Genomic DNA, 18,104 nt, shown 5'->3' with positions numbered 1-18,104 from the left:
CAGCAAGTGCTCCCTAAACGACCTCCATATTTCTGTCATGCATTTCCTGAGAATATCTGCTCCCAATTTCTGTTCCACAGTCCCTGCCGAACAGCATTGTAATTTCCCCCTCCCCGAATTAAATGCTTTCCCATAATGTCTGCTCTTATCCCGTTCCATGCCTATAGTAAAGGTCAGGGAGTTGTGATCACTATCACCCAAATGGTCAACCGAGAGATCTGACACCTGACATGGTTCGTTGCTAAGCACCAAATCCAATATGGCCTCCCCTCTAGTTAGCTTATCTACATGCTGCATCAGGAACCCTTCCTGAACATACCTGACAAAAACTGCTCCAACAAAATTATTTGAACTAAGTACGTTCCATCAATATTAGGGAAGTTATTGTCACCCATGACAACAGCCCTGTTACTTCTGCACCTTTCCAGAATCTGCCTCCCAATCTGCTCCTCCATGTCTCTGTTGCTATTGAGGAGCCTGTAGAAAACTCCCGAGAAAGTGACTGCTCCTTTCTTGTTTCTGACTTTTTCATTCATCCAAACTCAATAGACCAACTCTCCTCGATGGCCTCCCTTTCTGTAGCTGCGATACTATCCCTGATTAGTAATGCCACTCCATCACCCCTTTTACCTCGTTCCTGATTCCTTTTGAAATATCTAATCCCCGGAACATCCAACAACCATTCCTGCCTGTGATATCCAAGTCTCCGTAATGACCACAACATCACAGCTCCAAGTACTGATCCATGCTCTAAGTTCATCCAGACACTTCTTGTTTTAAAATAGACACCCTTCAACCCATCACACCGACTGCAACTTTACCGACCAACTGTCTATGCCTCCTCGCAGACTCTCTGCATGCTGTGTCTGCCTGTTCACCAGCAAGCCCATCCTCTGATCTGTAGCTCTGGTGCCCATCTCACTGCCAAACTAGTTTAAACCCTCCTGAAGAGCTCTAGCAAACCTCCCACCCAAGATGTTGATGTTTCTCCAGTTCAGATGCACGCCATCCTCCGACATTCCCCAGAACGTATCCCAGAGATCCACATTTCTAAAGCCCTTCCTCCTACACCAGCTCTGCAGCCACATGTTCAGCTGCACTTGCCGTCTGTTCCCAACCTCTTGAGCCTTTGGCACTGGCAGCAATCCTGGGATTATTACTCTCCTGGTCCTGCATTTCAACCTAATTCCCTGCATTCACTTTTCAGGTCCTCATCCCTTTCGCTCCTGATAACAAAACAATAGCTCTCTCTAGTCAGAAAACAACAAATGTCTCCAGCATTTCACTGAAACCATGCGAATTCAACAAAATGCCTTTAAAAATAATATTCCAAAATGGATGTTGCCAGGTTTAGAGGATTTGAGCTATAGGGAGAGGCTGAATAGGCTGGGGCTGTTTTCCCTGGAGCATCGGAGGCTGACAAGTGATCGCATGGAGGTTTATAAAATCATGAGGGGCATGGATAGGATCAGTAGACAAAGTCTTTTTCCTAGGGTTTGGGAGTCCTGAACTAGAGGGCACAGGTTTAGGATGAAAGTTTAAAGGTATAAAAGGGACCTAAGGGGCAACCTTTTCATGCAGAGTGTGGTACGTGTATGGAATGAGCTGCCAGAGGGAGTAGTGGGAGCTGGCACAATTACAGCATTTACAAGGCATCTGGATGGGTAGATGAATAGAAAGGGTTTAGAAGGAAATGGGCCAAGTGCTGGCTAATGGGACTAGATTAGGTTAGGGTAACTGCTCGGCATGGACGGGTTTGACCGAACAGTCTGTTTCCTGCTGCACTTGTCTGTGACTCTATGTTGGTATAGATGGATGTCGTGCCTGGCGAGTAAGGAACAGTATTAAACTTTGTGGAACTATCAACAAACATCCTGAATTCTGACCTTATGATGGAGGGATTGTCCATGATGAAGCAGCTGAAGATAACTGGGCCTGGGACATTTCCCTGAGGAACTCCTGCAGAGATGTCCTGGAGCTGAGGTGGCTGACTTCCAACAACCACACCCATCCTCCAATGTGCCAGGAATGACCACGACCAATGAGAGGTTCATCCCATTTCTCATTATTTTAGGTTTCTTTCAGGTCAGACTTGGTCACTTACAGCTTTGATGTCAAGTGCAGTCTCTCTCACCTCACCTCAGGAGTTCAGCTCTTTTATCCTTGTTTGGATAATATTTGTTATGAGGTCTGGTGCTGAGCAACCCTGCAGAGCTGGACACCAGTGAACAAGTTATTGCTGAGGGAGGGAAGCTTGGTCACTTTCCACCATGTCACTATTAATTGTGATTAGACTGATGGCGTGTTAATTATTTGGATTTGCTTTGTTGTATTTTTTGTAAGATTTATCTGCTTAAATTCCTATATTTTCAGGAGTTTGCTAGTATTGTAACTGTACTGGAACAGTTCAAATCAGGGCACAGCTAGTTTTGGAGCCATGTCCCACTTAAAGGAGTACAGTAGGATTCACTAAAAAAGTGAGTTATGTTTGTTCCATTGAATCAAGGAATATGGTTTGATTCATTGAATCCATAATCGTAGTTTGATTCAATGATTCAATGAATGCAGTTTGTATAATTGAATGGAAGCGTTGAGCTTGACACATTGAATGAATGAGAGAAGCTTTACTCATTGAATTAACACGTGCAGTTTGATCCGAGGAGTGAATGTGTGCAGTTCGATTGAGACAATGTGTGAAGCTTGTGACATTGAATGAATGAGTAGCTGTATTCATTGAATTGACAAATGCAGTTTGCTTCATGAACGAAATGTGTGCAATTTGTTTGATTGAATCAATACGTTAAGCTTGTTGCATTGAACAAATGTGAGTATCTCTACTCATTGAATTATCATGTGCTGTCTGTTTTATTGAATGGACGAGTGTAGAAAGATTCACTAAATAAGTGAGTTAGGTTTGTTCCATTGAGACAAGGAATAAGGTTTGATTCAATGATTCATGGAATGCAATATGTTTCATAAAATGAAAATGGCAAGCTTGACACATTGAATGAATGAGAGAAGCACTACTCATTGAATTAAGACGGTCAGATTGGTTCATGTCGTGAACGTGTGCAGTTTGATAGAGACAATGCGTGAAACATGTGCCATTTAATGAATGAGAGTAGCTCTACTCATTGAAGTGACAAGTGCAGTCTCTTTCATTGAATGAACGTATGCAGTTTGGTTCACTAAATAAGGGAGTTAGGTTTGTTCCATTGAAACAATGTTTGATTCATTGAATCAATGCTCGTAGTTCTATTGTAACAATGTTTGATTCATTGAATCAATGCTCATAGTTCTATTGTAACAATGTTTGATTCATTGAATCAATGCTCGTAGTTCTATTGTAACAATGTTTGATTCATTGAATCAATGCTCGTAGTTCTATTGTAACAATGTTTGATTCATTGAATCAATGCTCGTAGTTCTATTGTAACAATGTTTGATTCATTGAATCAATGCTCGTAGTTCGATTCAATGACTCAATGAATGCAGTTTGTTTCATTGAATGAAAGCGTTAAGCTTGATGCATTGAATGAATGAGAGAAGCTCTATTAAGACGTGCTGTCTAACATTGAGTAAATGATTGCTGTTTGCTCCATTGAATGAATTTGTTTTGCTCGTGGTATTGAAAGGATGGCAGGAGCTCTACTCTTTTAATTAAGACATACAGTGTTTTTCATTGAATGAATGGGTGCAGTTTGATTCACAAAGTAAATGAGTTAGGTTAGTTTGATTGAATCCATTAATACCGTTTGATTCATTGACTCAATGATTGCAGTTTGATTCAATGATTGAATGAATGCAATTGGTTTCATTGAATGAACGTGCTCAGCTTGACACATTGAATAAACAAGAAAAGCTGTAATCATTGAATGAACACGAGCAGTTTATTGCATTGACTAAATGTGTGCAGTTTGATTGATTGAATCAATGCGTTAAGCTTGTGGCTTTGAACGTTTGAGAGAACCTCTACTCATTGTATAATCATATGCAGTCTGTTTCATTGAATGAATGAGTGCAGTAGGATTCACTAAAAAAGTGAGTTTGTTTGTTCCTTTGTAACAAGGAACATGAATTGATTCATTGAATCGATGATTGTAGTTTGATTCAATGATTCAATGAATGCAGTTTGTTTCTTTAAATGAAAACGGTGAGCTTGACACATTAAACGGATGAGAGTAAGTCTAATTGAATTGACAAGTGCAGCCTCTTTCATTGAGTGAACGTATGCAGTTTGGTTCACTAAATAAGGGAGATAGGTTTATTCCATTGAAGCAAGGAATAAGGTTTGATTCATTGAATCAATGATCATAGTTTGATTCAATGATTCAATGAATGCAGTTTATTTCATTGAATGAAAGCGTTAAGCTGGACGCATTGAATGAATGAGAGAATCTCTCCTCATTGAGTTATCATGTGCAGTCTGTTTCATTGAATGAATGAGTACAGTAGGATTCACTAAATAAGTGAGTTCCGTTTGTTCCATTGAATCAAGCAATAAGGTTTGATTCAATGATTGAATGAATGCAGTTTGTTTCATTGAATCAAAGTGTTCAGCTTGACCCATTAAACGGATGAGAGTAACTCTACTCATTGAATTAACAAGTGCAGCCTCTTTCATTGAATGAACGTATGCAGTTTGGTTCACTAAATAAGGGAGATAGGTTTATTCCATTGAAGCAAGGAATAAGGTTTGATTCATTGAATCAATGATCATAGTTTGATTCAATGATTCAATGAATGCAGTTTGTTTCATTGAATGAAAGAGTTAAGCTGTACCCATTGAATGAATGAGAGATTCTCTCCTCATTGAGTTATCATGTGCAGTCTGTTTCATGAATGAATGAGTTCAGTAGGATTCACTAAATAAGGTTTGATTCAATGATTCATGGAATGCAGAATGTTTCATTAAATGAAAATGGTGAGCTTGACACATTGAATGAATGAGATTAGCTCTACTCATTGAATTGACAAGTGCAGCCTCTTTCTTTGAATGAACGTATGCAGTTTGGTTCACTAAATAAGGGAGTTAGGATTATTCCATTGAAGCAAAGAATACGATTTGATTCATTGAATCACTGATCATAGTTTGATTAAATGATTCAATGAATGCAGTTTGTTTCATTGAATGAAAGCGTTGAGCTTGACCCATTGAATGAAGGAGAGTCGCTCTTCTCATTGAATTGACAAGTGCAGCCTCTTTCATTGAATGAACGCATGCAGTTTGGTTCACTAAATAAGGGAGTTCTTTAGATTAGATTAGATTACAGTGTGGAAACAGGCCCTTCGGCCCAACAAGTCCACACCGACCTGCCGAAGCGAAACCCACCCATACCCCTACATTTACCCCTTACCTAACACTACGGGCAATTTAGTATGGCCAATTCACCTGACCCTGCACATCTTTGGACTGTGGGAGGAAACCGGAGCACCCGGAGGAAACCCACGCAGACACGGGGAGAACGTGCAAACTCCACACAGTCAGTCGCCTGAGGCGGGAATTGAACCCTGGTCTCTGGCGCTGTGAGGCAGCAGTGCTAACCACTGTGCCACCGTGCCACCCACGGTTTGTTTGGTTAGGTTTGTTCCATTGTAACAATGTTTGATTCATTGAATCAATGCTCGTAGTTCGATTCAATGACTCAATGAATGCAGTTTGTTTCATTGAATGAAAGCATTAAGCTTGACGCATTGAATGAATGAGAGAAGCTCTACTCATTCTATTCAGACGTGCAGTCTAACATTGAGTAAATGATTGCTGTTTGCTCCATTGAATGAATGCGTTTTGCTCGTGGCATTGAAAGAATGGCAGGAGCTCTACTCTTTTAATTAAGACATACAGTGTTTTTCATTGAATGAATGGGTGCAGTTTGATTCACGAAGTAAATGAGTTAGGTTTGTTTGATTGAATCCATTAATACCGTTTGATTCATTGACTCAATGATTGCAGTTTGATTCAATGATTGAATGAATGCAATTGGTTTCATTGAATGAACGTGCTCAGCTTGACACATGGAATAAACAAGAAACGCTGTACTCATTGAATGAACACGAGCAGTTTATTGCATTGACTAAATGTGTGCAGTTTGATTGATTGAATCAATGCGTTAAGCTTGTGGCTTTGAACGTTTGAGAGAACCTCTACTCATTGTATAATCATATGCAGTCTGTTTCATTGAATGAATAAGTGCAGTAGGATTCACTAAATAAGTGAGTTTGTTTGTTCCTTTGTAATAAGGAACATGGATTGATTCATTGAATCGATGATTGTAGTTTGATTCAATGAATGCAGTTTGTTTCCTTAAATGAAAACGGTGAGTTTGACACATTGAATGAATGAGAGAAGCTCTACTCATTGAATTAAGAATGGCAGTTTGGTGCATGTAGTTAACGCGTGCAGTTTGATAGAGACAATGCGTGAAACTTGTGCCATTGAATGAATGAGGGTTGATCTACTCATTGACTTGAACGTGAGCAGCTTCTTTCATTGAACGAACGTAGGAATAAGGGAGCTACGTTTGTTCCATTGAAACAAGGAATAAAGTTTGATTCATTTAACCAATGATTGTAGTTTGATTCAATAATTGAAAGAATGCAGTTTGTTTCATTTAATGAAAGCGTTCAGCTTGATCCATTAAACGAATGAGAGTAACTTTACTCATTGAATTGAGAAGTGCAGCCTCTTTCATTGAATGAACGTATGCAGTTTGGTTCACTAAATTATGGAGATAGGATTATTCCATTGAAGCAAGGAATAAGGTTTGATTCATTGAGTCAATGATCATAGTTTGATTCAATGATTCAATGAATGCAGTTTGTTTCATTGAATGAAAGAGTTAAGCTGGACCCATTGAATGAATGAGAGAATCTCTCCTCATTGAATTATCATGTGCAGTCTGTTTCATTGAATGAATGAGTTCAGTAGGATTCACTAAATAAGTGAGTTACATTTGTTCCATTGAATCAAGGAACATGGTTTGATTCATTGAATCCATAATCGTAGTTTGATTCAATGATTCAACGAATGCAGTTTAACTAATTGAATGGAAGCGTTTGTTCCATTGAAACAAGGAATAAGGTTTCTTACAATGATTGCAATATGTTTCATTAAATGAAAATGGTGAGCTTGACACATTGAATGAATGAGAGAAGCTCTACTCATTGAATTAAGACGGGCCGTTTGGTTCATGTCGTGAACGTGTGCAGTTTGATAGAGCTAATGCGTGAAACTTGTGCCATTTAATGAATGAATGAGATTAGCTCTACTCATTGAATTGACAAGTGCAGCCTCTTTCTTTTAATGAGGGCCTGATAAAGGGCTTTTGCCAGAAAAATCGATTTTCCTGCTCCTCGGATGCTGCCTGAACTACTGTGCTTTTCCAGTACCTCTCTAATCCAGAATGATTGGAGATAGTCAACATGGTTTTGTGCAAGGGAAAGTGTGTCTCACAAACTGGGTTGAATTTTTGAGGAAGTAATTAAAAAGATTGATGAAGACAGAGCAGGAGATATTGTTTACTTGGACTGAAGTAAAGCCTTCGACAAGGTTCCACATGGTAGACTGATTGGAGATGGTTCACATGGGATTTAGGGTGGGCTTGCCAATTGGACACAAACTTGGAATACGCGTGTTTTTTCAGGAACTCAGGAGCTGGAGAACGAATCCTCATAAAAAGTGGTGTAAAAACACAGCTTATACCCCAATCGATACATGCGTCTCCACATAGAATACACCAGAAACATTGACCGTAACAGGATGAAATTCCCTGAGATAACAAACATTAAAATGATGGATTTCCTTCGGGTCTCCAAATGTCGGTCCTTGGAATGCTGCCCCCTGCTGTCAGAGTTTCACTCTTAAAGAGGACCATTCGTAATTTCCACTTACTAATATATTCGGACCAACATTGTAACAGATGGCTACACACACACACACACGCATACACACACACACACACGCATGCACACGGACATGCGCACACACACACACACAAACTTGTACATATATAGTTACCAAACGTCACACGCACAGATAACTATGCACAAACACAGATCGCGGTGCACACATGCACACAGATATCTGTACATGTAGAGATAACAATACACACTCCCTGGCATGCACACATATATAGACCAGCATACACACACACAGACACATATAGGTACATATAGATTTGAGGAGCTAATTGGTCTACTTTTGCTCCTGTTTTGTATGTTTATATGTACGTTAGGATTGTCAAGTGGATTCACAGTGGAAGATACTTTAGCATACTGGAAGATACATAGTTTAATATACAGAGCCCTGTTCTTTGTTGATGAATAAATCACGTACATGCAGTAAACCTGTTTCAATTCAAACAATATAGACTCCAGCCATTTGTTAAGGGCAATGCCCTAATTAGTCAGAGTCAACCTACTTGGTTTAAAATTTAAACAAAGCCTGGAGGTCAACTATCAATCATCAGTAATAAACAGTATCAAGGTTCCCATTGAATTGTATTCTTGCAGATTGTCCTGATGAATGTCAGATAAAAACTCTAACAGACATCATTTTCCACCAATACTCAAGTTCAGTACTACTCTGGGCCACCCGGACGAACCAACCCAACCACCCTGTAGCACAGTATTTCAACTCCCCCTCCCACTCCACCGAGGATATGCAGGTCATTGGACTCATCCACCGCCAAACCACAACAACGCGACGGTCGGAGGAGGAGCGTCTTATCTTCCGACTGGGAACCCTCCAACCACAGGGGATGAACTTGGACTTCACCAGTTTCTTCATCCCCCCTCCCCCCACCTTGTCTCAGCCGAATCCCTCCAGCCCGGCACCACCTTCCTGACCTGCAGTCTTCTTCTTGACCTCTCCGCCTCCATCCTACTCCGACCTATCACCCTCACCTTGACCTCTTTCCACCTACCACATTTCTAACGCCCCTCCTCCAAGTCCCTCCTCCCTACCTTTTATCTTCTCCTGCTGAACACTCTCTGCTCATTCCTGAAGAAGGGCCTGTGCCCGAAACGTCGAATCTCCTGTTCCCTGGATGCTGCCTGACCTGCTGTGCTGTTCCAGCAATAAAGTTTCAACTACCAAATAACAATCAAATAATATTTTTCTTTCCCAAGTACTTTCCCTTATTTGTATCAGGTATTATTTGCGGGACATATATTTTAAAATATGTAAACTCAACATCACCAAGATGGTTTCTATCAGTTTTACCAGTGTCAACTCTGTTTACACAGACATTCATTCACACGGCGTGGGCATCATCGGTAAAGACGGTATTTGCTGCTGATGCTGAATTGCCTCTGAGAAGGAAGGAGCAAGTTCTAATGGGGTCACATCAGTGACTGTCATCCCTGTCTTTTAAATATTACACAGAGTGAGCAGTTTAAATGCTCCTTGTTGTGAGCACGTTAAACAATATTTGCTGCAATGATTTCAGTGACATTTACTGTAGCTATTCTATAACGTAACTTTGCTTTTCACTACGCACTGTGGAAACAAGCCCTTTAGCCCAACAAGTCCACACGACCCCCCCGAAGAGCAAACTACCCAGACCCATTCTTCCTATATTTACCCTTGACTAATGCACCTAACCTACACATATCTGAATTCTATGGGCAAATCAGAATGGTCAATTCACCAAACCTGGATGTCTTTGGATTGTGGGAGGAAACTGGAGCACACGGAGGAAACTCACGCAGTGATGGCAGAAAGTGCAAACTCCACACAGACAGTCGCCTGAGGCTGGAATTGAAGCTGTGTCCCTGGCACTGTGAGGCATCAGTGCTAACCACTGAGCCACCATGCTGCCCCAATCTCTTTGATTCATGATTCTACGTACAGACGTAAAATCATCACTGTGCCACAACAAACTAATGGGTCAGAGATCCTGATCTGAAGCTGTTGACATCAGTGTGAATTACAAACTTTGCCCCATTTTTTGGGAAGCATCTTTGATGATGATTTTGGATTTTCCTATTTATAATTTTTATTCCTTTACTTGTTCTGGTACAATCCCATTTTGCTTTTCGTTTTCATCCCTTCTCCCATCTAATGTCTCCTGTCTCCCGGGTTACCACAGATCTTTTCATTTGTTGTTCCTTACTTTCCATGACTGGTTTAAATCCTGTTTCAGTACATTTCCCGTTCTGACAAAGGGTTAGCAGCCTGAAATGTTAACTCTGTCTCCCCACAGGCACTGTCAGAGCTGCTGAGAATTTCCAGCATTTCCTGTTAGCTTTATCATTTTTTCTTTTCTTTCCTGCCCTTACTGTAAAGATTTTTATCTTATACAAACTGATAAAACATCTGACCTTTGCTATCATGTCATTGTAAGCCTTAGGTCAATTACAAATACATACCATGTTGCCAGAGCTAATGGAAAGGGACTTTCAGTTAAATTAGCTCCATAACCACATGAGTATAATGAGTGCTTTCACAAGTTTCACAGACTTGATTACATTTCCCACAGTAAACACAAAGTGGTGATACTAAGCAAAGGGCAGTGGTCAGTTGTCACATTCACAATGGAACACCCATCCTCAGGCTGCAGTCCTCAACCTTGTCCCTTAACTGCAGCCTATCGCTGCCTTTCCCTCAGGATATATGTTTAGTGCCTTACAAACCATTACTTTATACACAGTTTGCCACTTGGTTCTGTGTTATATTGAGTAAAGCTCTGTATCTACTCAATTAACTTGTTACCTAACTGTCCTTTCTGTGATAATACCCTGGTTTTGAAATCCATTTCCCCTTGCTGTTTATTTATTAAAATGACCAATTAGTGAGTGTACTATTCACTTGTCCCTCTTCATGGCTGTTTTGGCTGTCCCAGTCTACAGTTGTTACTGGTTAAGATGCAAGTTGCGGCACGGTGTCTCAGTGGTTAACACCACTGCCCCACAACGCCAGGGACCCCTGTTTGATTCCACCTTTGGGCAGACTGTCTGTGTGGAGTTTGCACATTCTCCCCATGTCTGCGCGGGCTTCCTCTGGTTGCTCCGGTTTCCTCCCACATTCCAACGATGTGCTGGTGGGGTGAATTGGTCATGCTATATTGCACGTAGTGTTCAGGGATGTGTAGGCTCGGTGCATTAGCCAGGGGAAATCTCAGAGTAGGGGAATGGGTCTGGGTGTGATACTCTTCGGAGCGTCAGTGTGGACCTGTTGGGACAAATGGCCTGTTTCCTCACTGTAGGGATTCTAATTATAATTAAATCCATGTTCTATCAACATTGAAATAAAGGATCTTTACATCTGCTGAATTAATCATTTCCATCATCATTATACATCACAAAACTTACACAAAATTGTAACTAATATTCAATTGAGCAAATCCATCTCACTTCTGTAGTTACATTACATGTGGAATGCAGTTATATACTGAAGAATATGATCACCTTATTGTGACAGTGCTATAAGACCATAAGACCATAAGACATAGGAGTGGAAGTAAGGCCATTCGGCCCATCGCGTCCACTCCGCCATTCAATCATGGCTGATGGGCATTTCAACTCCACTTACCCGCATTCTCCCCGTAGCCCTTAATTCCTCTCGACAACAAGAATCTATCAATCTCGGCCTTGAAGACATTTAGCGTCCCGGCTTCCACTGCACTCCGTGGCAATGAATTCCACAGGCCCACCACTCTCTGGCTGAAGAAATGTCTCCGCATTTCTGTTCTGAAATGACCCCTCTAATTCTAAGGCTGTGTCCACGGGTCCTAGTCTCCTCATCTAACGGAAACAATTTCCTAGCATCCACCTTTTCCAAGCCATGTATTATTTTGTACATCTCTATTAAGTCTCCCCTTAATCTTCTAAACTCCAACGAATACAATCCCAGTATCCTCAGCCGTTCCTCATATGTTAGACCTGTCATTCCAGGGATCATCCGTGTGAATCTCCGCTGGACACGCTCCAGTGCCAGTATGTCCTTCCTGAGGTGTGGGGACCAAAACTGGACACAGTACTCCAAATGGGGCCTAACCAGAGCTTTATAAAGTCTTAGTAGTACATCTCTGCTTTTATATTCCAACCCTCTTGAGATAAGAGACAACATTGCATTCGCTTTCTTAATCACGGACTCAACCTGCATGTTTACCTTTAGAGAATCCTCGACTAGCACTCCCAGATCCCTTTATGCTTTGGCTTTATTAATTTTCTCACCATTTAGAAAGTAGTCTATGCTTTTATTCTTTTTGCCAAAGTGCAAGACCTTGCACTTGCTCACGTTAAATTCCATCAGCCATTTTCTGGACCATTCTCCCAACCTGTCTAGATCCTTCTGTAGCCTCCCCACTTCCTCAGTACTACCTGCCTGTCCACCTAACTTCGTATCATCGGCAAACTTCGCTAGAATGCCCCCGGTTCCCTCATCTAAATCATTAATATATAATGCGAACAGCCCCAGCACCGAACCCTGCGGGACACCGCTCGTCACCGGCTGCCATTCTGAAAAGGAACCTTTCATCCCAACTCTCTGCCTTCTGTTAGACAGCCAATCCTCAATCCATCCCAGCAGCTCACCTCGAACACCATAGGCCCTCACCTTGCACAGCAGCCTCCCGTGTGGCACCTTATCAAAGGCCTTTTGAAAGTCTAGATAGACCACATCCACTGGGTTTCCCTGGTCTAACCTACTTGTTACCTCTTCAAAAAATTCCAACAGGTTTGTCAGGCATGACCTCCCTTTACTAAATCCATGTTGACTTGTTCTAATCAGACTCTGCTCTTCCAAGAATTTAGAAACCTCATCCTTAATGATGGATTCTAGAATTTTAACAACAACCGAGGTTAAGCTGATTGGCCTATAATTTTCCATCTTTTGCCTTGATCCTTTCTTGAACAAGGGGGTTACAACAGCCATCTTCCAATCATCCGGGACCTTTCCTGACTCCAGTGACTCTTGAAAGATCTCAACCAATGCCTCTGCTATTTCCTCAGTCACCTCTCTCAGAACTCTAGGGTGTATCCCATCGGGGCCAGGAGATTTATCAATTTTAAGAATTTTTAACTTTTCTAGCACTATCTCTTTCGTAATGGCAACCATATTCAACTCAGCCCCGTGACACCCTTTAATTTTTGGGATATTACTCATGTCTTCCACTGTGAAAACTGACACAAAGTACTTGTTAAGTTCTCCTGCTATTTCCTTATCTCCCATCACTAGGCTTCCTGCATCAGTTTGAAGTGGCCCAATGTCTACTTTTGCCTGTCATTTGTTTCTTATGTACTGAAAGAAACTTTTACTATTATTTCTAATATTACTGGCTAGCCTACCTTCATATTTGATCCTCTCATTTCTTATTACACTCTTTGTTATCCTCTGTTTGCTTTTGTATCCTTCCCAATCTTCTGATTTCCCACTGTTCTTAGCCACTTTATAGGATCTCTTTTTCTTTAATACATTTCCTGACTTCCTTTGTCAGCCAAGGTTGTCTAATCCCTCCCCGGTTAATCTTTCTTTTCTTGGGAATGAACCTCTGTACAGTGTCCTCAATTATACCTACAAACTCCTGCCATTTTTGCTCTACTGTCTTCCCGGTTAGCCTCTGCTTCCAGTCTATTTTAGTCAGTTCCTCTCTCATGCCCTCATAATTACCTTTATTCAACTGTAACACCATTACATCCGATTTTGCCTTCTCCCTTTCAAACTCCAGACTGAACTCTACCATATTATGGTCGCTACTTCCTAAGGGTTCCCTTATTTTAAGATCTTTTATAGAGTCTGGTTCATTGCAAAGCACTAGGTCCAGAATAGCCTGCTCTCTTGTGGGCTCCATGACAAGCTGTTCCAAAAAGCCATCCTGTAAGCATTCCATGAATTCCCTTTCTTTAGATCCACTAGCAACATTATTTACCCAGTCCACCTGCATATTGAAGTCTCCCATGATCAATGTAACCTTGCCTTTCTGACATGCCTTCTCTATTTCCCGGTACATGTTGCGTCCCTGGTCCTGACCACTGTTAGGAGGTCTGTACACAACTCCAATTATGTTTTTTTTGCCTTTGTGGTTCCTCAATTCCACCCACACAGACTCCACATCATCCGACACTATGTCATTCAATACCATAGATTTAATTTTGTTCTTAACTAACAAGGCAACCCCACCCCCTCTGCCCACCTCTCTGTCTTTTCGATAAGTTGAAAAACCATGGAGGTTTAACTGCCAGTCCTGACCCCCCTGTAACCAAGTCTCTGTGATGCCTACAACATCATAATCATTCACTATAATCTGTGCCATTAGTTCATCGGCTTTGTTATGAATGCTACGAGCATTCAGGTAAAGTGCCTTAATGCTAACTTCCTTATCATTAGAGATGTTGGAAGTCATATGTCCTAAGTTATCCTTGCTTTTTCCAGTGAGGTTCATTCCCAAGAAAAGTGAGTATACAAGTCAGCCGCCTTCCTGACTTATATACTCACTTTTCCTTCCCGGCTGCCCCTCTGCTTGCCGTCACTTCCTCTGCTGCTCCCGCTCTTTCTGTGGAGAGAGAGTAAAAAAAAACACACCGCTGCCCACTACAGGTAAGCAATTTTAAAACAAACTGTCTTACCTTTGCTGTAGTCTCCCGGGTTTGCTTTTACTTCGACGCTGCTCCCACTCCTGCTCCAGGGCCAATGCATCTTTCCTGAGGTATGGGGCCCAAAATTGCTCACAATACTCTAAATGTGGTCTGACTAGACACTTATAAAGTTGAAACTTTATTGCTGGAACAGCACAGCAGGTCAGGCAGCATCCAGGGAACAGGAGATTCGACGTTTCGGGCACAGGCCCTTCTTCAGGAATGAGCAGAGAGTGTTCAGCAGGAGAAGATAAAAGGTAGGGAGGAGGGACTTGGAGGAGAGGCGTTAGAAATGTGATAGGTGGAAAGAGGTCAAGGTGACAGTGATAGGTCGGAGTAGGATGGAGGCGGAGAGGTCAAGAAGAAGACTGCAGGTCAGGAAGGCGGTGCCGGGCTGGAGGGATTCGGCTGAGACAAGGTGGGGGGAGGGGGGATGAAGAAACTGGTGAAGTCCAAGTTCATCCCCTGTGGTTGGAGGGTTCCCAGTCGGAAGATAAGACGCTCCTCCTCCGACCGTCGCGTTGTTGTGGTTTGGCGGTGGATGAGTCCAATGACCTGCATATCCTCGGTGGAGTGGGAGGGGGAGTTGAAATGCTGTGCTACAGGGTGGTTGGGTTGGTTCGTCCGGGTGGCCCAGAGGTGCTCTCTGAATCGCTTCGCAAGTAGGCGGCCTGTCTCCCCAATATAGAGGAGGCCACACCGGCTGCAGCGGATGCAGTAGATAATGTGGGTGGAGGTGCAGGTGAATCCGTGGCGGATATGGGAGTTTCCTTTGGGGCCTTGGAGAGAAGTGAGGGGGGAGGTGTGGGCGCAAGTGTTGCACCTCCTGCGGTTGCAAGGGAAGGTGCCGGGAGTGGAGGTTGGGTCGGTGGGGGGTGTGGATCTGACAAGGGAGTCGCGGAGGGAGTGGTCTCTACGGAAAGCTGATAGGGGAGGGGAGGGAAATATATCCTTGGTGCTGGGGTCAGTTTGGAGGTGGCGGAAGTGACGGCGGATGATGCGTTGTACATGGAGATTGGTGGGGTGGTAGGTGAGGACCAGTGGGGTTCTGTCCTGGTGGCGGTTGGAGGGGCGGGGCTCAAGGGCGGAGAAGCGGGAAGTGGAGGAGATGCGGTGGAGGGCACCGTCGAACACGTCGGGGGGGAAATTGCGGTCCTTGAAGAAGGAGGCCATCTGTGTTGTACGTATTTTGAACTGGTCCTCCTGGGAGCAGATGCGGCGGAGACGAAGGAATTGGGAGAATGGGATGGCGTTTTTACAGGGGGCAGGATGGGAGGAGGTGTAGTCCAGGTAGCTGTGGGAGTCGGTTGGTTTGTAGTAGATGTCCGTGTTGATTCGGTCGCCTGAGATAGAAACAAAAAGGTCTAGGAAGGGGAGGGAGGAGTCTGAGACTGTCCAGGTGAATTTGAGGTCGGGGTGGAAGGTGTTAGTGTAGTGGATGAACTGTTCAACCTCCTCGTGGGAGCACGAGGTAGCGCCGATACAGTCATCAATGTAGCAAAGGAAAAGATGGGGGGTGGGGCCAGTGTAGTTGCGGAAGATGGATTGTTCCACATACCCTACGAAGAGGCAGGCATAGCTGGGGCCCATGCGGGTGCCCATGGCTATATCGGCGCTACCTCGTGCTCCCACGAGGAGGTTGAACAGTTCATCCACTACAATAACACCTTCCACCCCGACCTCAAATTCACCTGGACAGTGGTGAATTCCCTGCTTTGTGCATGGGAAACCATGTCTCTTGAAATTGATTGAGTTTTTGAAGAAGTAACAAAGAGGGCAGAGTAGTGGACGTGATCTAAATGGACTTCAGTGAAGCATTCGACAAGGCTCCTTATTAGAGATTGGTTATCAAGATTAGAACTTATGGAATACAGGGAGAAGCAGCAATTTGGGTTTAGGACTGGCTCAAAGGTAGAAGAAGAGGGTGGTGGTGAAGGGTTGCGTTTCAGACTGGAGACCTATGACCAGTGATGTGCCACAAGTGCTGGGACCGCTGTCTTTTGTGATTTATATACATGATTTGGATGTAAACCAAGGAGGTACAGTTAATAAGTTTGCAGATGACATCAAAATTGGAGGTGTAGTGAACAACATAGAAGGTTACCTCAGAGCCAAATGGGATCTTGATCAGATGGGCCAATGGACTGGGGAGTGGCAGATGGAGTTTAACTTAGATAAATGTGAGGTGCACCATTTTGGGAAAACAAACCTGTGTATGAATTATACACTTCAGGGTAAGGTCCTGGACTGTGTTGCTGAACAAAGGGACTTGGCGTTCAGGTTCATAGTTCCTTTAGAGTCGCAGGTACATTGGATAGCGGAAAAGGTATTTGGTATTCTTTCCTTTACTGGTCAGAGCATGGAGTACAGGAGTTGGGAGGTCATGTTGTGGCTGTACATGACACTGGTTAGGCCACTTTTGGAATACTGTGTGCAGTTCTGGTCTTCTTCCTATCGGAAGGGTGTTGTGAAACGTGAAAGGATTCAGAAAAGATTTCCGAGGATGTTACCATGTGTTATGGACTAGGCCAGACCACTCACAACATCCTTAAGCTGGTAGCCCAGACCGTAACTTTGCAATTTGTTTAGGTAAGGGCACAGTGAAAATTATCTGGGGTATGTTAGCGACGTTGACTATCAGGTTTTAAAACAGAAAAAAAAAATTAACAATTATGGTGCAAAGCAGAAATAACAGAATATAGAATACCCGCAGATATAAGGCTATCCAAACTAGACTTAATTATGATATTGTGAAGGTACACAAGAGTCCCAATAAACAAACCCCTTTGAACACAGAGTAAAAATGAAACAAAGGCTGACAGGTCGAAGTTAGAGGGCAGAAGGAGAGAGAGAGAGTCGAGCAGCCTGTTTCCACCCAGGCCACTGCTAAACTGACTCAAAAAACACTTCAGATTTTAGGACTGACCACTCCCATTTCATTACGCAGGTTACTTCGTAAACATGAAAGCTGTGGCCTAAAGTCTCATATGTTTATGTATTAAACTAATGGCCTCCCAATACTCTTATAATCTCTGGAACAGCACAGCCAATTCAGAGCTCGGACTGTTTTACACCCCTCTGAGAAAATCAAGGACACAGTATTCTTGAGAAAAGGAACAGCTTTTAGAAAAAGCACCAGTTTTGAGACACGAAGGTTGAAGGATTTGAACGAGAGGGCGGGGCAGAATAAGCTGGGACTGTTTTCCCTGGAACGTCAGAGTCTGAGGAGCATGGATGGGATAAATATACAAGGTCTTTTACCTGGGGTGGGGGAGTACAGAACGAGAGGGCATTGGTTAAGGGTGAGAGGGCAAAGACTTAAAAGGAACGTAAGGGGCAACCTTTTGACATGGTGGTGGTGCGTGTGTGGAATGAGCTGCCAGAGGAAGTGATGGAGGCTGGTACAACATTTATAAGACATCTGGATGGACAAATGAATAGGAAGGGTAGAGGGATAGAGGCCAAGTGCTGGCAAATGGGATTAGATTAGGTTAGTATATCTGGTCAGCACGGACGCATTGAACCAA

This window comes from Chiloscyllium plagiosum, unplaced genomic scaffold (assembly GCF_037043375.1).
Source record: "Chiloscyllium plagiosum isolate Xiang-an unplaced genomic scaffold, Cpla_swu_hap1 HiC_scaffold_12, whole genome shotgun sequence".
In the NCBI taxonomy this organism is placed as follows: domain Eukaryota; kingdom Metazoa; phylum Chordata; class Chondrichthyes; order Orectolobiformes; family Hemiscylliidae; genus Chiloscyllium; species Chiloscyllium plagiosum.
This window is presented reverse-complemented; position numbering follows the sequence as displayed.